General features: G+C 39.0%; 1 protein-coding gene and 1 non-coding gene across 4 annotated transcripts in view; both read left to right on the top strand.

Moving 5' to 3' along the window:
- SORBS3 (sorbin and SH3 domain containing 3) overlaps positions 1-27,719 on the top strand; it is a 1,673,489-nt gene that overhangs the window by 791,085 nt on the left and 854,685 nt on the right. The gene's annotated exons all lie outside the window — the stretch shown is intronic.
- LOC122812458 lies at positions 20,608-20,735 on the top strand. The gene has a single exon (XR_006366446.1). It is a non-coding gene; the product is annotated as a U4 spliceosomal RNA (small nuclear RNA).

Below are 27,719 nucleotides of genomic sequence, written 5' to 3'. Positions count from 1 at the left end.
AGCTTTATCCATAGAGCCTTTGATGCTCCACCACAGAGTGGGGCTTAAATGGGAGTGGCCCAAGTTTCTACCACAGAGTGGGCACTTATTACATGGGAATGGCCTAAGCTCTACCACAGAGTCGGGGCTTATTACATGGGAATGGCCTAAAGCTCAATCACAGAGTGTGGGGTTGTTAGATAGGTGTGGCCTAAGCTTTACGACAGAGTGTGGGTATGTTACTTGGGAATGGCCTAGAAAGGCATCTTTGAAAAGAATCCAGACTAGTAAGTTTGGAAGAGTTACCCCAGGGCAGCAGAAGGAAGGGTAGGGTACTGAGCATGGGTTGTGCATTGAGGTATGGAAAGATAATGAGTAGAAAAATAAAAAAGACAATGCATATTTGATGACTATAGAAATGGATTTGATATTTTTTTAATTTGTATTGTTTTCCAATTTTGTTTTTTTGTAACACTTATGACTTCTTACTTGTTTTGTTTTTGGAAAGTGTAACTGCTGCCACAGAGTCAGCTAGTCTGCAGTATTACTAAAGGACTTTTAAATTGATTTAGATGGTCATTAACGGAATGGCTTGTTTAATGATTGCTCTCTCCACTTGCACATTGGCTTTGGTGTAGTGTCTTGCCCTCTGTGTTTTCTATACTGTTGTGTTACAGACAAAAAGGCTAGTTGTCTGAATGCACCTCATAACTCCCCTTAGTGCAGACTAAATTAAATGCTGTACATGGTGTATGAGATATTGCACTGTCAAACAGGTGCTGCCATGGTCTGTGCCCAGAACTTGCAGGAAGCAAAGAAGTTGCACTCCTGCCCAGCATCAAAAAAGGCACCTATATATGTTGGCTGCATTTGCATTGTTTGGAACTATATGAAAATGTTCAAGTGTGTATGGACAAAAACACACACATTTGGATTTTTATTGTGTATCTTCTGAAATGATTACTCTATTTCTGAACTGCATGTATTAAATTGGTAGTTTGTTTCATCTGCTATAGACTTAGTGCACATATTTGTTTTGTATTTGTTTACACTGTAGTACACTCATCACAACTGATCAGTTGAATATACTGCCCAGGTGAAAAAATGTACCCGATCAAAAAATATGGGAGCAGCGATTAAATTGTACATATCTGAAAGTGCTTACTGCACGAATTCTTTGATGCCTGCTTTATTCCCCTCCCAACTGTCAGTTGAGATTGTACTTATGGTCGTACTTAACCGCTTCGTAGACAGTATAGCCAATTACTACCACAAAAATAGAAAACATCATTTCTGTACACATCACTACATTCTCTTCCACTTAGCATAAACTTTAAACCTATTTTAATCAAAACTGTTAGTACTCTTAACAAATTCAGCATATTACAACCAAATTCACTGCTGTTTCTTTAACGCTTACTACCACAGAATATCACTGTAAGATTTCACAGCTAATACAGCACTTTTTACATAACCCTCAATATTACAGCTAAAAAATCAGTCCTGTTTTGCTCAGGTGACATTGAGTTAAATTGTGGTCCCCCTCCTGCTTATTCATCCCTCCCAAAAATACAATATAAACATGCTCTGCAACAAAATTAGTAACTGCAAGGGAACAAGAACGATGCACGTAAATGCCAGAAGTATGTACAACAGATGTGAACTACTTCAAGTCTGGACTTAACAGTATGCACCTCGCGTCCTTGCAGTTTCAGAAATGTGGCTCAGGCCACACATACAAAATTCTGAATTCTTCATGCTCGATTGATAATCCACAGAAAAGACCAAATAAAAAGGAAAAAGCAAGTGGAATATTCATTATTTCCAAAAGTACACAGTCCTTTAACCTGTTTGCTTACCAGTCTCTTGGTATTCCTATTCGTGAACCCCTCAACATCACCATATCACATCCAACCAAGAATCGGCGACAGGTGGCATGCGATTACCTACCACCCAAGTACAGAAAGATCTTACTCCTAGAAAAAAATTAAACTGGTATTATGAGAACTCATCAGGTGAAACAATAATATTCCATGGACATCCACTACTAAAACAACTGAAACTACAATATCTAGTTGCTAGCCTGCTTGCATTTTATAACCCAACCAGCCTAACGCAACCTTAAGGCAAATACAACCACTGTTTTTTAAACATCTTTATTGAATTATCACTTGTGACACAGGCAAATTTATATTTATACAAAAGTGGAATAAGGTGAAGTCCCAAGACTGGAAAAACTCCCTTATCAGCCTCAACAAAAGGTTGAGATCCCTTATCAAATTCTCTAAAGCTAGCTTTGAAAACAGAATTGCAGCAGATAGTAAAGACAACCACAAGGCCTTCTGTAGTTATGTAAAGAATCTCCTCGGCAATACCCAGATTAGCTCCGAGCTGCTGCACAATGGTACCTTCTGTGCTGAGCCAACAGATATTGCCAGTATATTGGCTGACAGATTCATTGCTAACTTTACCCCCCCAAAGGACCAATCACAATACCAGTAGTTTGCCAGTCACCCAGTATTATTGCTGGACAGGTTAAAACAGCACTGTCCAAGGCCAAGAATACAGCTTCTATGAGACATGTCGATCTCACTGGCTGTGTTCTACATGAACTACAGAGTGAACTGGAACCTCGCCTGTGTGTCCTGTTCAATCACAGCCTCAACTCAGGCTTTGTCCCTACCAAATGGCGCACTGCTACAGTCGACCCTCAACACAAAGGAGAAGTGATTACAGACCCCGGGAGTTATCGCCCCATTAGCCTGGCAAGTCTGATATGCAAAGCTATGGAACGCATCATCATGGACCAAATAAACAAGGATATAGGGAATCTCCAAACTCTGGATCCTATACAGTTTGATTTTGTGAGGGGTAGATCATTTCTGCTGAACTTGGTCGACTTCTTTGAGCGAGTCATCAGAGCTGTGGATGAAGGCAAGGTGGGTCATACAGCCTACCTTGATCTGGCCAAGGCCTTTGATACCATTCCCCACTCAGGAATCCTAGGAAAAACTTACTAAGATAGGCATCAACCCTCATATCACTAGGTGGATTGCAAACTTGCTCACAGATAGAACCCACAGTATGAAAGTAGCTGACACCAAGTCAGACTGCCGACCAGTCACGAATGGAGTCCCACAAAGTTTGGTCCTGAGTCCTCTCCTGTTTGATATCTCCTTCTCTGAAGTCCAGGCCAACACAAAGGGACTCTGGCTGACAAAGTTTGCAGACTATTGCAAGTTGGGAGCTATTATTAACTCCCCAAGTGATGTTGACATCTTACAGAAAGGCCTCAATGAGACCAACAACTGGTGTCAGAACCATGACCTTAAGCTCAGTGCCAAAAAATGTCGTCATCCTCCTTGGGAAAAACCCGGTTCCCTTGAATTACCACATTGATGGTGGTCCACTGAACACAGGTGGTGTTATAAGAGATCTGGGAACACAGGTTGACAGCAATCTCTCTTTTGACCACCACGTTGCCACTGTGGTCAGAAAGCCCTTCTATGTGGCACATCTCATTACTAAGGGTTTTGCTTCCAGGAAGAAGGAGGTCATTGTCTCCCTCTACTCTTTCCTCATTAGGCTAATCATCGAGTAACAATGTCCCATTTGGCGTGTACCTCACTAGATACCTGCAACAACTGGAGAGGCAACAAAAGTACCTCACAAAGAGGATCCTAGGCCTTAAACACTTTTCTGATATGGACAGACTCAAAAAACTCCCAACTATTCTCTGTCTCGTATCACTTACTTAGAGGCGATCCCTGCTTGACTTACAAAGCCATGTCTGACCCAGCTCTGTTAGAAATGCTACATCTAAAGAAATCCCGATCCCTCCATACAACATGCTCCAGAGACCTTATTACCACAATCAACAGAGCATGCTGAAGGGACAGGTTCATAATCCAGGGACTGCCCATGCTGTAGAATAGCCTTCCCATACATGTCAAGCAGAGCACCTCACTGGCCCTCTTCAAGAGAAATCTGGATGAGTGGATGGGAAATAGAAAATGTATTCCGGGGATCACTCCAGTGGCTCTACTCGACAGAGGCACTAGGAGCTGAGGTCGGGTGGCATGATGCCAGGGTAATCTTATGGGCTTGTAAAGACTAAAGGGCCATTAGCTTAGTACACACCTATGAACCTATAAAAGAACTTGAGCAAGAGGAAGTGTATAAATATTTGGGAACTGATGAAGGATCAGCAATGAAACATGAACAAATTCTAATAAAACTTATAAGGAATTTTTTATAAGACTTAAATTAATCCCGAAAACAGCATTGACATCTAGGAACAAAATTCAAGATATAAACCAATTTGTTCTTCCTGTCCTTACTTACAGTTTTGGAGTGATTGATTGGCCCCACAAGGTGTTGGATAGATTAGACAGGAAAACAAGAAGGATGCTTCATGCTCCTCAAATAATTTATAAAAATCGGTGTATACCAAGATTATATATTCCCCGTTCTGGAGGTATGGGCCTCCTTGAAACTGATTACATGTATAGCTCTACAATCGTGGGACTGCATACATATCTGCTGAACTTACAAGACCCAAATATTGTGAAGGTTTTGAAATGTGAGAATAAATCTAAGATTACTTCCCTTTTTAGTCTATCAGAAGCATATCAGTGTCAAGCGTGAATGGAATCAAAACCAGAAGTAAATAAAAATCAGGCAGCAACTGAATGCACCAAAAAACAAAAGAATATAAGGTGAAGGATCAGATGAGAAGGCAAGAAATGTGAAAAATGCATAAATACAGTTGCAAGTAACCTTCTGGAAGAACCTCATGTTGATCAGGATTTGAACACAGGCATGGTTAAGGAGAGGAAAATTTAAACCAAAAGATGCAAGGTTAAAGTGGGCTATGTACATGTTGGTTTAAAGTCCGTTGAACATGTGGGAGAAACAGACAAATGTAGGTTTTGTAAACAGAATTGCAAACAGTCACACACCCTGTTGCTGGTTGTGATACACTAATGGCAGATGGACTGTATACTAAAAGTCATAATAATGTGACAAGACTATTGCACTGGGGATTGTGCAAACATTATAATACTGAGGTAGCTGAAAAACACTGGAAACATGAGCCACAAAGCATCATAGAAAATCAAGTCTACATCACATGTGATCACCCATTACCAACTGTTTAAAAGATAGCATGAAAACCAGATATAGTGGTCCGTGAAAAAAATGACAAAAGTAGCATTAATCATTAAAATCACTACACCCAGTGACTACAGTGTCTTGCGTACAGAGAGAGATAAAGTCATACAATATCAGGATTTGAGGCAGAAACAAGAGTAATGTAGAAAAAAGATACCCCGACAGTTCAGTAGTTGTAGGAGTAATGGGTCTTGCATCTAAAAATGATTGTAGATTCTTTTTTATGTTACCAATACATGTAACTCCATATGAATTGCAGAAGGAGTCATTACTGGGCACATTGCAGGTGCTGCGAAGAGCACTTCTAGCTGACATCAAAGATTGAAACAATACTAATTTGATGAACTCTAATTCTTCTTTGACTTAGGAATGGAGTCCATTTCCACCATAGTGTTAGAAATCGAAACGATTTGGAGAAATTAAAAATAGGGCAAAACAAATCAGCACACGCAAATGCAGAACTTATAACTGGAATAAACTACCAATTCCCAAAATTAAACGAGAACTCTCTTCCATTAGCTGTGCCATTCTCAACCAAACCCAAAGAACCGGTGAAGCAATTCAAGTTCTAAATAAGACTATCCTCGGGCGGGAGAAGCATATGCACCTGAAGGTGTCATTATAATAGAAAGCTTGTCCCCTCTACCTTGAATGGACAAGGCAACTCGAAATCTTATGAAACTTCATGACGATGCTGGAAAAAGATTTAAAATCCAAATAAACCAACACACAAAATATGATTAACTTGTAAATAAAAGATTTGCCATACATTTACAAAATAAAAACAAAGATAACTCAGGCATTTTCTGAGACAACATCAATAAACTCATAGGCAAAAAAAAATTACCTGGTACCAACCAAGATTCTGCCAATAATTTTGTTGTTCATGTTAAACTAATTATAGATAAACTTTCCGAATCAGAAATATCCACTTGCAGAAAATCACACAGCCCGTTGTATATTTCTGTTCCTCAAATGTATTTTACACCTGAAACAAGAAAATCCATCGAAGATGCTTAACATGAAAGGACATAGTTGACCTTCAGTGAATCGCCTGTCACTTACTATTATTTGTCTGCTCCCGTTACGTGTCACCACAGTGGATCATCTGTTTCCATTTCTTCCTGTCCCTGCATCTTTCCCTGTTACACCAACCACCTGCATGTCCTCTCACCACATCCATAAGCCTCATCTTAGCCCTTCCTCTTTTCTTACCTGGCAGCTCCAGGCTTAGCATCCTTCTCCCAGTATAACCAACATCCCTCCTCAGCACATGTCCAAACCAACACAGTCTCGCTTCTCTGGCATAGTCTCCAAACTGTCCAGCCTGAGCTGACCACCTAATATACTAATTTCTATTCCTGTCCATCTCTTCACACCCAATGTAAGTCTTAACACCATCTTTAACTCTGTCCCCTCCAGCTCTGACTCCTGTCTTTTCACCAGTGCCACCATCTCCAACCTCTGTAACAGAGCTGGTCTCACTACCATCTTGTAGACCTTCCCTTTCACTTACATGTATTTAAAAAAAAGTCATTCCAAATTAGCCTACCAATTAACATTGATAAATTGAATCCTACAAGAAGGCACATTTCTCACATTCTTTAAGAGTTCTAAACTAATCCCACTTTTCAAAGGTGATGAAAAACTGGAAACCTACCATTCAATATCTGTGCTCCTCCTTCTCTAAGATGCACAAAAATATTATACATACCCCTGTAGCAGAGCACTTAACAAATCGCCTGCAAACAAATGATAAATACTGGCTCAGACCAATGCACAGTACGCAGACAGCTCTGAGAGATGTGATAAATCCAAGTAGACAATAGTCCAAGCACTGCAGCTCTTTTCTTAGATTTCTTAAAAGCATTTGATGTAGCAGACCATATTATTCTTGTACAAAGACTTGAAGCAAATGGATATTTTCAAACATTAATAAACTGGTTCACATGTTACCTTACAGATCGAACCTGAGCAGTACCATGGCACAAATGTCTAGCCATTATCTTTAACTGTAATATCTGACTACCCCAAAGCTCCATTCTTGGTCCGCTCGTGCTATCTGTCTTCATGAATGGCACGCACTTAAACACAAAAGGCCTCAAACTCCTACAGTAGGATTCAACAGTAATATGTCATGTTACAAACCGATACACTTGTATCAAAAATGTAACCACCTAATGACCATTAACAACCTGGTTAAAGGACGACAACCTAATCCTAAATGTGGTGGTGGGGGGGGGGGGTGAGTAAACTCAAATTAGCCCAGCAAAAAAACACTGCTATTACTAAAACAGTGATATCGAGATTTAAACAAACTACCTTCTTACAATGCACTCACAACATAAAAACTAGAAATCAGAAAGTAGCTCGAAATTGTCTCAACAAGTACTTGTCACCTGACACTAGCCAACATTCTGTTTGTCCAAACGTTTGTGTGTATGCATTTCTGTTGGCTATACTAGTAAATCTGTTCAGCAAAGTCTGTAGTCAAAATACTACAAAATGTGTTGCCCAGCCCTCCGCTAATAACTGCTCCAGCTACATTATAAACAAACTGAAATGGATGTCTTATGAAAACAGATAAAAATGTAACCACCTGTGTTCATACAAAAGCATTATTGCAATAACAAATACTCAGTACTATAATATCACACAACACCTTAGATTTAACCAAAACCTCCATCAACTGAAGGCTAGGTCCATGCATTGTGATAAGGTACCACATACCTTTGTATCCAGACAGTGGACTTCACTCTAAGATTACTAGAAAATAGAAGCATCTTTAAACAAAGATACAAGTCCTACTTCATACAGCACTCACTTGTTACACGTGCAGTCCAACATGGCATCCCCCAGTTTTTTCAAGTGTAATCTCCAAGTATTGTTATACATTCATAAGTAAGTATTAGGTTACCTGCCCTTGTGGGCCATTATAAGCCTACCGATTTCCCCTTTTTGTGCTGAAGTTAACCAATCCCATTTGGATATAGATCGGTGTTATCCGTCCCATGGTTGATAATTATATATTACCCCTTATAAGAAAAACTGTGATCATACTACAGATAGTTTGAGGAGACCCATGCATGGGATGATGCATTTAGGAGCTGCCTGTATCCATTAGTAGTACAGGGGGTAGTCCTGGGGTAAATTCTCAAATGTCACGGTTACATTTCTACTTTCACTTATGGTAGTTACTACTGCTAACCTACCAAAGTCAACATTTCTTAATTCTGTGATACCTTATTTATTTCCCTCTACAACAACTTTCCATGTGCCCTTATTTTTCTCTCTCACTCCTGTACTTTCTAATTCTCCACTTTGACCCTTAGTCTGATGTTCATACTAATACCATTATTTCTCATATTTTTTAACAGTTTTTCTGTACTGTTATCTGTTCTCAGTGTTGTGGCTTTTAGCTGTTAACATGTAGATTATTTTGTTTATTATTTGTTTATTGCACAGTGGCTCAGCAGATAGTGTTGTCATCTCAGAGCAAGAGGTTCACCTGTTCAATTCTTGGCTGGGGTACTTTCTGTGTTGAGTCTGCATGTCTTCCCTGTGTTCGCATGGGTTTCCTCCCACATTCCAAAGACGTGCAGTAGGTGGATTGGACACACTAAATTGGCAATAGGTGTGAATGTGTGGTGTGGATGAACTACTGCAGCAGGGCTAGTGACCCGGCAGTGTAAACTTTGGCTCTAGATGATTGTCACTGTTGAAGTTTCCCATGTGCAAAAATGGGAAAAAGAGATTGTGGATGGATGGTATGAATTTGTGTTTGTTAATATTTTGTGTATCCTAATGTTACATTGGGTCCCCTCTGAAAAAGGGCATTGCCAATAAGGCTGTTATGGTCAACAAAATGTAAATAAAAATAAATAATAATATGTAACATAAAGTATGACCAGCTTAAAGAAATAAAAACATCCAGGTTATATGTAAATCTTTCAAATGAGAGTTAAGTTTATGATGTAACTTTATATAATCTATTTATTTGCCATTTGTTAACTGGGTTGCTCCAACTGAGCCATGTGGCCCTTTTTCAGTGGAGACCCGAGGAGAAAAGCTCCAAGGATACAGAAATCCATATGAAAATTAATAATGCAAAAAAATAAATGCGGTTACAAGCAAGAGCACAAAAATCCTAGAGTAACTAATGCATAAAATAGAGCTAACAACACAAGCAGAGGTACAAAAAAAAAAGAGACCGCAAAAAAATAAAATATACAATGTGAGGAAGTACAAATAATGTTGCAAAAATCCTAATGGTGGACTTTTGACAGATTGAATCCAACAGTTATTTATTCCTATTGGGGGAGATATTTTTGGCTTTCCCACCGTTGCCATCCACTCCCAGTGTTAATCTGGACAAGAAGCATTTCTCTGTTGCGAGTGTGGTGGGTAGATGGAATAAACTGCCTTGATGGATGATGCATTTCCATAACACTTATGTATTAACACGCTAGTAATAGGAGACTCTATAGTAAGGCACATGGATGTTCCACTCACCAGGCTGAACAAGGAGAAGGTTATTGTCAGCTGCTTGTCGGGTGCTCGGATCTGCCACATAACACAAGCACTTAAGTCACTCCAGAGCAAGTACAAGCATGACGCTGTCATTGTACATGTTGGTGTGAATGATCTAAGACGTACATCCCTGGACTACATGAAAAGAGACATTGAGGAGCTCTCTGATCATGTAGCCCAAGCTGGTATGACCCTGGCCTTGAGTAGCATACTACCTTCACCTAGAATGATACCACAATACAAATACAAAATGATCAGTTTCAACAATTGGCTAAGCTTCTGGTGTCATTCTAAGGGGATCCAGTGTCTGTCTGCCTGGGATGACATGATAGACAAGCCTCGCTGTTTTACCAGAGATGGGTTGCACCTGTCACACCTAGGTTTTTGAATACTGACCAAGGCTCTTGCCGTCCCAATAGTGCCTTTTTTAGGCAAGGCTCAAAGGACAAACCAACTACCGTAACCAGCACAGGTAACCAGAAACTAAGGGTAATGCTACTCAACGCCAGAAGTCTCAGCCTCAAAATGCACACACTCGAGGCTCTCCTCAGCATGGAGAAAATCAATGTCTGTGCAGTGACAGAAACCTGGTTCAAGGCTCAAGAGAGCACCCCAGCACTGCCAGGTTACAATTCATATCATACCTTCCGGCCTCAGTTACCGGATCGCAGTACAAAGGGCGGAGGTGTATCCATATTCATCAAGGATACCCATATCTCCAGGTTAGTAGCACAGCATGATGTCCTAGAGATCATCCATGCGCAACTATCAGAAGGCAAAACCACATTTCAAGTCGTAGCCGGTTATAGATTGCCCACCATGTCACCAAGATGCTCACTCTGCATTCCTTGAGACATTGGAAAATATAAAGGTCCTACCCAACACCATAATCTTGGGTGATTTCAACTACCCTGGTATAGACTGGGCGAACTACCAATGTTCCAACTCCTATACTCAGCGATTCATAGAATTTATAAATTCAAATGCCCTTGAACAACTAGTATGTTCCCCCACTAGAGGGGACAACATATTGGATTTAATCATCACAAATATGGGTGCCCACTGTACCACACCCGTTATCACTCCCTCCTTGGTCAGATCTGACCACAAACTGATAACCCTAGACAGCCTCACCCCTCCACCTCCTCCAGTCAAAAAAAAACATAGTCAAAAACCTTTCCAAAGCAAACTTCAAACTACTTGCATCCGAAGTGGAAAGCTTCACTATTCCCTTGCAGAAGGATAATGATACCCAGGATGCGGAATCCTACACCAAGGCACTCTATATGCATCTTCAGGATTGCATGGACCGTGCTATCCCAAATAAAACCAAAACTCCTTCCTCAAGCAAGAAGAAACCAGTCTGGTGGACCCCGGCCATAAGCAAACTTTACAATAAAAGGAGGAGACTTATACAAAAAAAAGGCCAAATCTCAAGTAGAAAAATCATCCCTGATCAGCATTAGTAAGATATTGAGTGCCCTCATCAAGTCAACTAAAGCTAATTTTGAAAAGAAAGTTGCCAAGGATGCTAAGGATAACCATAAGGCCTTCTATGGCTACGTCAGAAACCTAAATGGCAATGCTCAGGTCTGTTCTGAGCTAGTACAAAATGGAACAAAATAAACTGACCCTTCTGACATTGCCAACATATTGGCTGACAGGCTCAGTGCAAATTTCTCCCCCCCCCCCCCTCACCACCTACAGGGCCTATTACCATTCCAGGGGATTGTGTAAGTCCAATTATTACTGATACGTTGGTTAACAAGGCTCTATCTAAAGCTAAAAACACTGCCTCCATGGAACCTGATGGTGTCCCAGGCTGTGTCTTAATCGAGCTCCAAAAGGAATTAACCCCACATCTTAATACCCTGTTCAGTCTCAGCCTCTCCACAGGATATATGCCCAGAGAATGGCGCATGGCAACGGTGGTCCCGCTACACAAGGGTGGGGCCACAACTGACCCTGGGAACTACCAACCAATAAGCCTGACCAGTCTGATCTGTAAGGCTATGGAGCAAATCATTATGGAACTCATAAATGGAGAGATTGGGAACCTCCAGTCGCTGGACCCCACACAGTTCGGCTTCGTCAAGGGCAGATCATGCCTCCTGAACCTGGTGGATTTCTTTGAGACAGTTACTCAGGCTATGGTTAAGGGAAAGGAGGTACACACGGCTTACCTTGACCTTGCTAAAGCGTTTGACACCATTCCCCATTCGGGTATTATTGATAAGCTCACCAGCCTGGGCATAAACCCTTGCGTCACAAGATGGATCGCAAACTGGCTCTGACAGATCCCATAAAGTAAGAGTAGCGGGATCTATGTCCAAATCCAAACCAGTAATGAGTGGTGTGCCTCAGGGCTCTGTCCTGAGCCCCTCCTGTTTGGCATATACTTCTCAGAAGTACAGGCAAGCACGGAAGGGCTGTGGCTGACTAAGTTTGTGGACGACTGCAAACTGAGTGCTATAATAGAGTCTCCGGCCGACATGGAGATCCTCCAGAAGGGCCTAAATGAGACTGATGCATGGTGTCAAAGCCATGGTCTCAAGCTAAATGGAAAAAAATGCATAGTAATCCCCTTTGGAAAAAAGCAGAGTACCCACAAAATACAACATAGGAATTAATCCCCTGAAATCTGAAGAAGAAATAAGGGATCTAGGGACCCAAGTAGATAGCCAGCTTTCCTTTGATAACCATGTTGCCAAAGTGGTTAGAAAATCCTTCTATGTGACCCATCTGATCACGAAAGGGTTCGCATCAAGATCTAAAGATGTAATGGTGCCCCTCTACTCTTCCCTCATCAGACCCATTATTGAGTACAATGCACCAATTGGAATGTACCTGGCTAGACATCTCCAGCAGCTGGAGAGACCACAGAGGTACCTAACCAAGAGAATTACTGGCCTCAAACAGTTGCCCTTTGCAGCATGATTGAAAAAGCTAAGATTGTTCTCTGTTGTATACTGCTTTCTCAGAAGCGATATCTGTCTAATGTACAGAGCCATGTCCAACCCAGAATTGTTGAACATGCTCCATCTTAGCAAAACCAAATCTACTCGAGCTACACGCTCTAGGGATATAAACCTCAACACAACAATGAATAGAATATGCTGGAGGGATAGATTCCCTTCGCAGAGACTTCCCTTACTATGGAACAGGGTCCCAATCTATTTCTTTCTTTATTTATTTATTTTATTTTACATTTGTTGACCGGGATAGTCTGACTAGATACATGTCCATTTTCAGTGGAGGCCCAGGGCGAAAAGCTCCAAGATAATAATACACATTGAACATTTAGTAAATGCTAGTTTCAAGCAGATTACAGTCATAAGCAATACCAGCATTTAGCACATATAGTACTTATTATAAAGCACTTTACAAAACATAACATTATTTTCAAAGTTAAACATACATAACATTACATTCAGGTTTAAGACACACTGAGCAGCACTTCTACAATTGACCCTTCCTGAAATGGAGTGGTAGACAAAAGTTAGAAGTAGTTGAAGGTAAGGCACCTAAGAAATAGAGAGGTCACTAGTCGGGGTTAGTGCAAGGACATAACCAATGAGTTTTGAAGTATTTCTTGAGTTTGTTTTTGAATTGAGTTAGTGAGGGTTCTAGGATCAAGTCAGCTGGGAGTCTGTTCCATATTTTTCCAACAGAGTTGGCAAACAGAGTCCCCAGCTGAGTAGTTGGATTTGTATGTTTGAACTAGAGTCTAGTGGATGATTGCAGTGGCCGGGTGCTGGTGTAGGGGCTGATAATATTTTTTAGTGCAGGTGTATTTTCTGGTTGGTAAAGGACTTTATGTGCCACTATTAGCTGGTTGAACTGCAGTGGTGATTTAGGTTGTGACAGTGGTGTGTCCAGTAGGCTGTGTCAGTAGCAAATCTGGCAATGTGGTTATAGCAGGATGATAGTTTATTAAGATCTGTTTTGTTTAAGTTGGAGAATAGAGGTGAGGAATAGAGAAGAATTGATAGCAGATGGGAACAGGCAATTTCAGTTCTAGCAAGTGGGGTAAGGAAAGGTTTGATTCTGTAAAGAAGCCAAGTTTTTTATTAATGGTTTTGATAGTTTGATTGATATGCGCATCAAACATCAGGTTGTTATCAACTATGACACCCAGTAGTTTAGTATGGGCTTCTGGGGAGATGATAGTGCCATTGTTAGCAGTTTTGATGAAGGCTGATGAAGGTCCTGCATGTGGGGGAGAAGAGGAGCAACTTAGTTTTGTTGGGGTTTAGGATTAGATGTTGATTGGAGAGCCATTTTTCCACTGTATTGAAGGTAATTTGGGTTAATGTAAATAAAGTAGCTGGTGAGGTGTCAGAACAAATCAAGGTGGTGTCATCCGCATATTGAATGCAGGTAGCATCTGGGATGACTGAATGAAGATCATTGATAAAGATGGAGAAATGAAGGGGTCCTAGTATCGAGCCCTGGGGGACTCCTAATGCGATGGGTAGGCGAGATGATAGCTTATCCTGCCATAGGACTGCCTGTTGCTTGCCCTGCAGGTAGGATTGAAACCATTGGAGTGCATGGTTGTTCATGCCTTCAAGGTATTTATAAGCATTTTGTGGTCAACCATGCCAAAAGCCTTGGTAACCCAATATTATGTGTTCTCTATGTGGATGGCAAGATTAATCTCTCGAGCTTCACTGTTAAGGTGACTTTCTTGCTATCATGTCTGGAATTCGTAATAAGCAGGTTATGATTGGCAACCTGATCATAATACTGTATATCTGTAATACACTGGAACTACTATATCAGTATTAATATTATTCCTGAACACTTCCAATTTGTTTCCAAGCTGCCATAGTTACATGAAATTAAATAAAATAGAATGTATTAGAATAACAGACATGTATTCTTGGCATAAACACCTGTAATCCAGTACTGTGCAACGAGGTACAGTTGCAGTAACATATTCAAACTAATTTGTATGTAATGCTGTTAGGGTGCTCTACAACTGAGCTATGTTCAAAGAGAACTGTATACTGTGCAAAGAACATAAGCAGTGGTGCTACATTCTTCATGCAACAGTTTAATAAAACTGAAATACATATTTTTCATCACAGGAAAGACTGCAGTATTATTGTATTAAAATTTAATTTATTTAATGATGATAACTTTGCAGCCATTTTAGAATTCTTTGGTATTATTTACCAAATCTATCTGTTCAGTTCTCAGAGGGATTGCAAATTTTCATGCCACCACATTCTAGGGATACTACTGACCTAACAGTCATGTTCTCTGGGGAATGTTGCTACACTTACTGTAGTGCTGCATGTGCAAGACTGACTGGAAAACATTGTTTTCTTCTCTTAGGAATGGACTAGAAATATTCTTAAAGAGGGTAGATTGTTTCTGACATGGTCACTGTTCTTTACTAAGAAACTGGAAATCTCTAATTGAGTTTTCATTTGCTGCAGTTCTTTATTTATTATTTATTTTATTTTATATTTGTTGACCGGTATAGTCAGACTGGTTATATGGCCATTTTCAGCGGAGGCCCGGGGAGAAAAGCTCCAGATAACACAGATAGAACATAACAGATATGAGGCAAACATATTTACAAAGCCCTCTAGTAGGTACTCACAATATAGACAGTGTGTAATAGCATACAAAAACAGGTTGCAGCAAGCTATTATGAGCAAAAGATGCGTACAATATTAATTTAATTAAGGCATTGAATAAGTAGTGATTAATCAGGGTTAGTACATGGACAAAGCCAGTGCATACTGTTTGACGCCTTTTTTGAAGAGACTTAAAGTTCGAGGGTTAGGTTAGATGAAAGTGAATTCCAAGTTTTACCAATGACGTTGGCAAACAGGGAGCCGCCAGCTGAGCTAATGGGTTTGTGGGTTTGGACGAACAGTTTATTGGATGATCGTAGTTGCCTTGAATGACTGTATGGCTTTATGATATTTTTTGAGTGCTGGAGTGTTTTCAGGGTGGTACAGAATTTTGTGTGCTACTATAAGGTGACTGAACAGAAGTAGGCTAGGCAGTCCTAGCCACCCGAGAAGACTGAGTGACAGTGATGTGTCCTATATGTTGAGCCTGTGTCACATCTGGCAATGTGGTTGTAACAGTGAGGGAGCTCACTAAGTGCAGTTTTGCTGAAATTGGAGAGTATTGGGGAGGCATACAGAAGGGTAGAGATAAGGTGTGATCGGGCGATTGCAGTCCCAGCTACTGGAGTTAGAAAAGGTTTGCTTCTGTAGAATGAGCCAAGCTTCTTATTAATGTTTTTTATAGTTTTATTGACATGCAGATCAAACTTGATACTATTGTCCACTATTACTCCTAACAGCATAGTATGGTCATCGGGAGAGAGAGGGGTGCCATTGTTGGATGTTATGGAGAAGGAAAATGGGGTGGGTCTACTGGCGGGGGTAAAGAGGAGCAGTTTAGTTTTGTTAGGATTTAACAACAAACGGTGATTAGAGAGACAATTTTCAACTGTGTTAAATATGTTTTGTGTTAAGGTTTGCAGGTCTAAAGGGGAGGAGGCCATACAGATCAGGGTAGAATCGTCTGCATATTGAATGCAGGTTGCATCAGGGATGGCAGTATGAAGATTGTTGATGGAGTAGAGGACCTAGAATAGAGCTTTAAGGGACGCCAAGGGTGAGAGGTAGCAGGGTGGACAGTTTGCCCTGCCATAATACAGCCTGTTGTCTGCCATACAGATAGGATATGAACCACTGAATAGCATGGTCATCTAGAGAGATGGATTTTATGGAATGGATGAGTAATTTGTGGTTGACCATATTAAAGGGCTTTGACAGGTCTAGAAATAGGTCCGAAGATGGCCTGTTGTTGTTCCTATTTTGGAATATGGTATTTGTAAAAGAAAGGAGGGTATAAGTGGTGCTGTGATGTGGCCTAAAGCCATGCTGAGAGTTGGCAAGCAGACTGTTCTGAATGAGGTAGTCCGTAAGTTGCTTATGAATGCACTTCTCCATTAATTTGGCTAGTGGTGAGAGAATGGCAATGTGTCTGTAGTTGGACAGTTCTTTTGAACATCTACCTTTGTGGAGTGGGATAACGTGGGATATTTTCCAGGTTTAGGGGATAGTTCCATCAGTTAGTGTTCTATTGATTAGGATAGAGATGGGTTATGCTATGGCATCAGCAGCTTTTTGTAGGTGCACTGCAGGAAGGAGGTCAGCAGAAAGGGTGGTTGGTTTTAGTTTTTTGATAAGGGATTGGATAAAAGTGGTAGAGACGGGTTGGAAGTTAAAGGGGGATGAGAAGTGGGTGTGTTAGTGGTAGAGTTAGAGTGGGTGGGAGTAACTTGGTTAGCTAAGGACTGAATAGTTTCAGTGAAAAAGCTATTCAAGGCAGTGGCAACAGTTTCTGGGCATTTATGGGTGTAGTTTGATGGGGTTGGGGTAGTAGATTGCTCTGGATGAGGAAGTCTGTTAATGCCAGCCCAAAACATTTGGGGATTGTTTTGCTGTTTAAATTGGAGGTTCTGGCGGTAGTTTTATTTTGTCTAGTAAGATGAGTTTTTTTTTGTATCATTTCCTGCGTTGACAATATCTCAGTTGGTCAAGGGGAGCTTCAGATCGCCATTTGGTCCAGCCTGTGTTTCCAAGTTTGATTTTTATCTTCGTTACGTTTGTGAGCCATGGAGCAGTATTAGATTTAGTCTTTATAGTACGTGCAGGAGCATGGCAGTCAAGGATGGTCAGGAATTTATTGTTAAAGAAAGTTACGGCTTCATCTACTGGTAGATTTTTTTTAGGACTGACAAGCTGACAGATTTAAGTTCGTTTGGGAACTCCTCGTGGTAACATCAAAACTTTATCACCTTTTCAAATCTTAACGTCAAGCATTATTAATTTAAGTAATGGTTTAATGCGCAACTTTTGTTAGGACATCTGTCTTCTTTCCAACAATACGTCTGACCTGTTAGTCATCATGAGGTAATCCACTCTATTTTGTTCTCAGAAACCCTTTGAAATATAGGAAGAAAGCAGTCCTGTGTTCCTTTAAGTGGTCTGAGGCATAGGTTTGTAATGCATATTTGTGTTGTATTTTAAATCACTATCCTATAATATGTATATTTCCACGTAAATCATACCGTAGGATGCCATGACAAGTACTTGTTTTACAGTTTGTACTCTGGCAGAACCTGAAAATGGTCCATTGTGATGAGTCACACCCCTGTTACCAAATATAAATAAATGTTTTATTTTTGCATTTCTTTAATCAGGGTAGAGCGCTGATCTCCATGGACCTTTTTGTGACTCAGCCTGGGAGTGCCGTCTGGTTAAGTGACTCAGCTTGGGAGTGCTGTCTGGAAGTGACTCAGCCTGGGAGTGCTGTCTGGTTAGGTGATTTGCATTTCTTTAATCAGGGTAGAGTGCTGATCTCTAGGGACCTTTTTCTGACTCAGCCTGGGAGTGCTGTCTGGTTAAGTGACTCAGCTTGGGAGTGCCGTCTGGACTCAGCCTGGGAGTGCTGTCTGGTTAGGTGACTTGCTCAGAGTCACACAGGCAGTAGAAACTGAGGGAATCAAACCCTGGACCTCAGGAAATGGCTTAACAACTCCCTAATCCTCTGTATGAACTGCTAGGCAATGACTAAATACACTTTTTCTTTGCTTAATATTTAGTGTGTGACTGGAAGAAAACATGCTGCTGTAGTACCGATCCTAGTTCGATTGTTTTGTGGAAGGTAGAGGTGATCATTCTGACCTATTATAAAAGATCAGGAGTCCAAGAAGCCTTACCATTATTTTTTTTCTGTGCATTGATAGTCAAGTTGTTGGCATGTCAGTTCTATTTAGAGCTGAAGCGACCTTGCAAATTTTTATTTGAGAAGCTGGGGGATTGCTAGGGCTTAATCATTACCTTGTTATCTGGGTATAAAATGCAGTTATGTGGCAAATCCTGTGGTTGGTAATTTTTTGCAAATAATAAAAAGACAGTTTAGAGCCTTGGAGACAGACCTTTGCCCCAAATGCTGATGTTTGCTTGCATGCTAGCTGTAACTGAGAATCTCCTATTAGAAAGGTAGTTTGGTGAACCACAATATTATTTCATGTGAGAAGTCACAAGTAGTTTGTTTGTGTAAAAGAAATAAATGGTCTATGTTTTGAAATGCGCATTCAAGAACAAAATATCATTAGTCAAGGGGAAAGTGGGCATTATTTGCTATGGCTGTGTGAAATCCATGTTATTTCTGTTGAAATAGCATTGTTAAAAATCTTTTTAAGGATTTGCTTGTAAATTTTTTTTTTAATTATTTGCTAGGGGTATATATTTGCAGTTTAGTGGTAGTCATTACTTGGGGAGCAGTCTGGGGACATTTATATTGCGCAATATAAGTGTACATTTAAACCATGAGGAGTGGGTTTAGTTATAATGTTAGATTATATATGGTAGTATGCTAGTGCATGGTTTCTGAACTCTGGATGTAGTATGTGCTAAACTGAATTGTATTTTTTCTCAAACAACTCTCGCTGTTATTTTGATTGATTGGTTTACAGTTACAGTGCGTTATGCTAGCGATTTCTCTAGTGGAGTTCTTGTGGCTACAGCTGTAGCATCGTTGGTGTTCCTTGGAGGCTGAAGGCTATAGTATGTCTTGTGTTATGCAAGATTACAGTGTTTAGACTTGGGAACATTTTATTGACGCTAAAAGATCTTGCTTGCCAGTATTGTGTATTGCAAGAAGATTCTGAAAGCAGGTGGTTTTCACCTTGGCTTTTGCTATGCATCAGTCTGTATGACCTCTCCATAAGTCACCACACTGCAATGAAAATCATTTCATCCATGCAGTTCTGTCCTGCAGATATCCAGCTCCATGTTTCCACCCTTCAAGCTGTCTTACTCATCAAAGTAGGTATATTTAGTGATCAGGGAATGTGGGAGTTGGCCTACTTGTTTAAAAAGTGCAGGTGGGCTTGCCCTTTGATAAGAATTGCTTTTATGCATTTTGCAACCTTGGAAGTATTACTGTTTTGAGACCGGAACCTCATGAGGATTTCAACATTTGTGTGTAATCATAGTGAATCCCTAGGTTACGACTGGATTAAATACTGGGATGTAAACCAAAGTTTGCCACCTTGTACTTAAATAATCTGTTCCCCCTCCCAGATAAAGTGCTTCAGCTCTTTATTAATTGCTGTCCACAACTTCTCTGGCTGATAAAAATATACCTGACGTTGTGTAAGACTAATGGGACTAAAAGCATTTTAATTGCTTGTATCTTACTATCCATATCCGTATAACAAAGCTTCCATTTTTTCAGGTTTTGCAATATCTTTTGTTTCTCTTCCTACATATCCTTAGCTGCCACACTAGAATAATTTTTAATCCATACGCCTAAATACTTCATTGTATCATGTCCCCATAAATATGGATATTGCTGAACCAATTCATATGTGGGTGCATAATTTACCACTACTGCCTTTGTTTTAGCTTTATTAATTTTGTATTCCGAAAAGATTGGAAACTGTCTCAAAATGTTCCATAGCACTATAATGTCTCTGGTTTTGTCAAGTATAAAATAATATGATCTGCAAATAGAGCCAGCTTTTCTTGACTACCATACCAGTTATATCCTTGAATTTCTGAGTCCCTTATTTTCTTTGCCAGTGGTTCTAAATGTAATGCAAATAACAAAGGGGAAGGAGGACACCCTTGCCTGGTTCCTCTGCTCAAGCAGAAAATTTCAGAGAGGACCCCACCCACTTTAATTTTCACCTCTGATCGCTCATACATCCTCCTAATCCACCTTATATATTTTTCAGGAAATGCAAATGCTTCCATTGCCCAGCTCATCAAATCTCAGCTTACTCTTGTCAAATGCTTCCTCTGCATCAAGACCCACCAACAACGATATTTTTTTACATTCTGCTTCTGTCTGGAATATCAATTTTTTGTTAATGTTAGCTTTGTGCAGTGGCAGTATCACAGCCATGAGGTTTATCCAAGGCATGATTATTGCTAATTGAAAATGTTGTCAAATGTTTGGTTTGCCTCCCCTCCACAAAACCACTTTGATCCATAGCTGTCAATTTTGTTATTACTTTTGTCATTTCTTTTAGCCATTATAGACAGGAATACTTTATAATCATGGTTTAGTATTGAAATGGGCCTGTATGAAGCTGGATCTGATGTCTCTTCACCCTCTTTAGGTATTACAGCTATGACCGCTTTCTTCCAATATGTTGGTACTTCTCCTCCTGCTAAAATACTGTTAAATAAAACCTTCAGGTCTTTATCAGTTTTCCCTCCTAGTTTTCAGACTTACATAAGAATACGTTCTATTCCTAGGGGCTTCCCAGTAGATTGGTTATACATCACAATTTCTATCTCAGCTCCTCCTATCCTAACCATTAGGAATTGAGCCTCACCTATCCTCTAACCTTGGCATGGTTAATTCATCCATAAACATTTCCATTTTTATCTTTTCTTGATTTTCAGATTCCTCTGCTTTATACAGACTTTCATAGAATTTCTGAAATATTTCTAATGCCTCTACAGGATCTTTTGTTACCTTCCTTGTTGTAGGCTCCCTACATCGACGACAGCAGTTTCTACTTTCTGTTGCCTGAGTCATTATGCTAAAACCTTTTGTGCTCTAGAGTTATCAGCAAAAAACAATTGCTTAAAAGCAATCTTTCTAAACTCATGCATATTATTAAGATGATCCCTTATTTTCTGTTTAGCATTCTGCAGTTGCTCCTCCTCTTGTTTTGAGAGATTCCCCCCCATTCTGCAATACTCTAACATTTGTCAGTCCCTCTACATAATTCTTACTACTTAACCATAGCTCCCTTTCTTTCCACCTTAATTTTAAATTCCACCTTAATTTCATCCCACTCCCTAGCTATTTTTTTTGCATAAAATGTTTTATTGATTTTTTCAAAAATGATTACAAAATATATCAATGTTATATTTTAAGAAGTAATTTCTATCCTCCCGAATAGCTCCTGAATAATCTCTACTACCCATTCCTTAAATTACTCTCTTTCATAGGTAGGAAACCCTAGTTAATCATTTTTATTTCATTACCCTGTATTTTTATTTTTCTTATTATTGGTGCATGATATGAAGTAGTTATTGGCTGCGTATCAAGACCTTCAGTTAAATGCACATGTTCCTGTGAAATGTAAATTCTGTCTAGCCTAGCCCAGTTTTTATATCTTGGGGAATAATATATAAATTCACTCTGAGCTACTGTTACTGAATTCACATCTTCCATGCCAACTATTGTCATATATTTCTTCAAAAATCTGCCTCCTTTGTTATAGTTTCCCTTCTGGGCTACCCAGACACATTTTCACTGCTGCAAATCAAATTCCAGTCTCCCCAAATATAAGTAATAATCCTTGCTGAAAACTGAATATTTCTCCCAGAATTCTCTTAAGCCCCATTGTAGCAGTTTTAGGTAGACAAATATATGCATGCCAGTGTAATCCTCCTCCCTTGCCTGCAGCCTCTTAGCACTACAAATCTGCCATTGTTACCTTTTTTAGCCTCTTCTGTCAGGAGCCCCTCTTGCAATTAATATAAGTACTCCTGTTTTCCTTTGTCTGAAATAACCCACTGAATAACCATCATGAAAACCTTTCTTTATGTAATTTGCATGTTCAGTTCTTTCCAAGTGTGTCTTCTGTAACATAGCTATTTGCACACTACATTTTTTAATATAATTCCACTAGTCTTTCTTTCTTTTTTGTATTTATCTGCAAGACCATTCACATTTAAAAACATTGCAGAAAGCATCTTTGTTTTAAAAAGCTATTATTCTAACCTTTTATGTATAACACCTTTTTTGTTAGATGTCTAGTTCCAGCTTGTGTTACAATCATACACTGTTTGGCAGGTTGAACTTTTATATAGTTGTTTCTTGTCATATCCATTTGAGCCTGTCGCATCTTACAAAACTTTTTGTTTTATTGAAAGCCCTCAAAAAATGAAAAAAATACCTCCTAAACATATTAATTTAATACTAACACACAAAAACTATGTACATCTTCAAATATTGAAGTTTCACCATTGTAATAGGGACAAATGTCCCAAACTGACAGCCACACTCACAGGCTTGAGTTAACCCAAAAGAAAGGTTATCCATCCTAAGATGCATGGTGCAGCCTGTGTTGTTTCTACTAAGTGCTAGCTGCTTTTGTCTTATTGTTATAGCTCTCCCAGCTGGGAAAACCCCTGAATGCTTTCAGAGAACATTCTCTCCTAGCCAGTTTGTCTTTTTTCCCAGCCAGTCACTCTCCAGCAGACTGTAACCAGTTTGTCTTCTCCATGGAGACATGAGAATCAGACAGGCAATTTTTTACTATCAGGTTGTTTCCATGGAGACAAAATGGCCAGATACAGAATTGTTACTAAGCATGCATTCATTTGCTAAAAAAGCCTCAAAATATTCAATATTGTTTTTCATTTATTTGCTTTCTGTTAAAACGTGTTAGTAAATCAATCGAAGGTCCTTAATCCAGTGATTTCCCCATGCAAGAATGAGAAAAAGCACATTTATCTTTCTTTTGTCATGATCTTTTAACCAGACTTTATCTGCATTACAGTGCCTGCATTTCTTCAAACTGAACAAGAAGAAAGAAAGAAGGGAGAAAGGGGGGGGGGACAGCAGCACCTATTTACAATCCCCCATTACACTTAAAACTGAGAAAACTTTACTTCATACCATGCAAAGAAAACCATACACCACAATAATAGTACTATTAAGAAAATTGTTTTTACTTGCATTCTCCCCTCTCTTCCCATCCCCAAAGCATTTTTTCGAACATTAATGACATGAAGTAGGGCATGTGCTTTAGAGTCCCCCACAAGTCCAACAAATTCTTAAAAAGTCTAGTATTTTCAGATTTTTTTGTTCCGTCATATTTCACAAATATAACTATTGTGTTGTAATCCCACTTTAATTTACTGGTTTTATTGCTGTTCATGTCCATCTCCCAAATCCTGTCTCCTTCATTTCCAACATACTCTCAGTCCTTCTAGCCAACTCTCGTGCTCCCTTCCTTCTTTCCAACATTTTCCACTGGAAAAGGTTTCACAGGTGCCATCTCTCTGTGGTCTTTATTACAAGAAGAACAAGAAGCAGAATCTCCTTCTGTTTCACAGCTCAGTTTTTTTTGACAAGCTTTTGTATTTCTTCCTTATGATCCAAAAATAATTTTGTCCCTCTAGGGAAGAATGCCTCGAAGACAGCTGGGTACAGCAGTTTGATGCATCTCTACATGCCCTGAATAGTGGAATGAATGTACTCTTCTTCTGCTTGTACAATGAGAACTCATTCTCCACAAACACACTGCTCTCTCCCATGCTTTATTTTGTCTTTTTGCTACAGTTTTGTCAGAATCAGCTCCTTTTTTTCTGGTAAGATTGCATCTTTACTATTAAATGTTTAGGCTGCTTTTTCATAGCCAGGTTTGAAGCATACAAATGATGTCCTTTCAGCTAGAAATTCCTGCTGTGGAATACTGGTCCAGTTGCTTATTTCTGCTTTAATAAAAGTAATGCAGTCTGTTCTTCCAGCTTCTGTGTTATAGCAGAAAACCTTAGGTTTTCTCTACATGCTCTATCCTTTAATTTTATTATTTTTGAAACACCTTTACCCGAGCAGTCTCATATTAAGCCAGCCTTTTCTTCATTTCAGCCTCAGATTTTTGCAGCTTTATCACTTCATCTGAACATCAGTTTAAAGCTTTTTTACATTTTTCCAGCCTTTTGTTGTTTGGGTTGATGTACTCTGTGTTTTGATTATTTTAACCAGGTCTGTGTACAGTTGTCTTATATCTTCCTGTAGGTTACTGAAGTCATGTCTGGAGGTCACATTGTTTTGTGCCGAAGAGCTGCAGAACTTTCTCGGTCAGTGCTTCTTCACTTTTTGTAGCTGATCTTTTCCAGGTACTCTGTATTTCTTTTTTCCTGGCATCCGGGCAGTACACTTAACTAACCAGTTACTGAAATGTACCCATAAACGTCTACTGGTTGTATCTGTTGAGTTTCTGTTTTCACACTGGTTGAGCTGAAGTTAAGCTGTTACTCAATGTGCAGCCATTTTGTAAGTCCTGAAACCAGGAGTGTTCTGCAAAATTCTGGACAGTTTATTTACTGATTGCTGTTTGTTTACCAGGTAAGTGAGCTAGTATTTTGACTTTTCATCCACAACAATTTGTACAAGTACAATAAGACATTACATTCTTACCTGTTTTCATTATTTGTATTCCCACAAGCACCTTAAATATAACTTTATTAGTATAGTGTTCCCACTTGTATTTGCATATGTAACTATATTTTTGCACTTTGCATGAGAGGATTTTGGTTAAGTTGTGCAGTTTACATGAGTTTGTTGTAGCTTGCAACAATCAGACACAGTGTTTCTTTAACTTTTTAAAATGAACCTGGGACTAGAATGTTATAAAAGCATCCCATGACATTTTAAACATCTGATGAAGTCTTATAACAGTATTGATGAAAGCACTTATCTTCTGAGTTTTAAATTTTGTGTTAACAAATTTTTCAGTTTCTTTGTTGTAATAAACAGTTCTCAGCTGTCTGCACTTACTCGAGTGACTGTATCTTTTTTCGTGTGTTCGAGTTTAGTTATTTATCAAAATTTACTATGTTCCCAAAAGATTAATGTTATAGTTTGTGAAACCCGGTTAAAGACTAATGATGGGAAACTAGTTCTATCAGGGTATGAATGTTTTTACTTTAACAGACATTCTAATAGAAAATCAGGTGGACGTGTTATGATAGAGATTAACGATTATGAGACCTGTGATTATTACATGTTCAGTGATAACACCAATACTGGAGATTGTGTAACTGTGACAATAAAAACAACCCTGGGACATGTAACAATTGTTGGAGTGCACAGACCAACAAAGTAAAGTGCTGATGACTTACAGAAATTCATATTTCGTGTGTAAATTTAGCAGAAACAGACTGGAATAATATTGATTCAACAACTTAAGTATGGAAATTATTTACAATGTATGTTCAGGAACAGCAGTGGCTTCAGATTGCAAAAAAAGCCCATCAGGGAATAGTCATACTAGACATAGTTTGTGTTCCTAAAGAAATTACTGTTATTTCATGTCATGTTTTATCACAACTGATATGCATTGATCATGGGGTTATAAAAATTAATTTGTTGCAAGATATTTCTGCCAAACTAAAATATAAACCAATGCACAGAAGATTAGTAACAGAGTATATGGAAGGAAAACACTCACACTATGTAAAAGTAACTGCAGTGATGCATTCAGCGGGAAAAATGCAGAAGGAATGTGGGAAGTTTTGAAAGAGAAATTGTTTCAATGCAAAAAAAAAAAAAATCAAAAAATGTTTAACATTGGGATCTAGGCACACAACTTCAGGAGGATGGATTTCCATAAGAGCAAGATATTTGATTAAGTTGAGAGAAAATATATAAGAAATGGAAGAGATCAAACGACAACTTTGAAAGCTGAAGTAAACAAGTTGGACAAACAAATTAAACATAGTGTGAGCCAAGGTTCTATGTTAAATCATCGAATGCTTAAAAAAAGAACAATGATTTATGAAAGCCATGTAAGCAAAAGCTTGCAATCTTGAACGCTTAGAACACTGATTTTTTCCAATCGCTGTTCCACAAAAGAAAAAAAAAATTTAAAAGGTTACATAAAGTGGGGGGCTGTGCCCCCCACACCCCCCCTACTTAAATATACCAACTCTGAGATCACACTACAGTGGTGAAAATGGCAAAGTAATGGAAGCGGCCAAGCAATTTGTTTCCCAGGGAAAGAATTTGCTTATATGCTGTTTCGCTATTTTGCCTTTTTGTGCTTTCAAGTTCGGTCAAGACTCCTTCAAAAGAATGCATCTTCGATCATTTAATAGGAACCCTGAGCCAAGATCAAGAAAAATTTGATGAACATTTATATAAAGGTACCGAGAATAATTAGAAACCATTTTATAGATACCACAAGATGCAGTAGGAGAAAAGCTGTATAAATTGTGTGTAGATGCTAAAATTTATTCTCAGACACAGCAAATTATAGATATGTTTACAAAATCTTATGCAAAGCAGTCTGACTCCACAAACAGTGTGATAAATTGTCCTAGTAACATCCAGGTAATCTTAGATACTGAAATCAATCTAGAGTATATTAAAAAAAAGAACTATGCAAACTGGACCCAAACAAACCACAGAGAACACTTCTGGATGTACTTTGACAGTACCATTGTATCTGCTATTCAGTAGGTTATATAAATATGGGGAGATTCCTCAAGATAGGTTTAACAAGTACATGTCACCAGTCTTTAAGGGAAAGGGAAGTAGGACAACCCAGAGTCATACAGACTCATAAATTTCCTTTCTTGGTGTGGAAAAATAATGGAGAAGGTTATATTTGATACATTGTCATGAAATGAAAGGTTGGTACTTGAAATCATGTGTCAGCATGTATATTTTGAAAATAGATCTATTACCATCTGTCAGATGTTCAATATCAGTATAATAGCTATGACAAAAAGTATGCTACAGTGTAATTTATATTGATTTAAGTTCAGCATTTGATAGGTTCAAACACAAAACACTGATCACTAAATTAGAACAGTTAGGTATTGATGTACTCTTGATATGATGAGGTAACTGCATTGCTTACAAATAGGACATGTCAACTATCGTACAGCAGTTGGACAGGTGAAATTCACAGGGCTCTGTCTTGGGTCCATACTTGTAGAGATTGCATCTTTCAGATATATCTTTTTCATTTGAGGTTAAAAATGGCCAAACTGATTACACATTTATTTATTTATTTTATTTTACATTTGTTAACCGGGAAATTCCGACTGGACCAGGTCCATTTTCAGCGGAGGCCCTGGGAGAAAAGCTCCAACATCAAGTTATACAAATACAGTACATCCAGCATAATACACAAAACAGGTTACATCATGTATGCTGAGCATAGTAATATAACAAGAATTAATAAAAACACTCCAGGTAAAAGATATAGAACATGGGTAAAAAGACAA

This window comes from Protopterus annectens, chromosome 9.part0 (assembly GCF_019279795.1).
Source record: "Protopterus annectens isolate FY-2018-M chromosome 9.part0, PAN1.0, whole genome shotgun sequence".
Classification (NCBI taxonomy): Eukaryota; Metazoa; Chordata; order Ceratodontiformes; family Protopteridae; genus Protopterus; species Protopterus annectens.
This window is presented reverse-complemented; position numbering and strand designations above follow the sequence as displayed.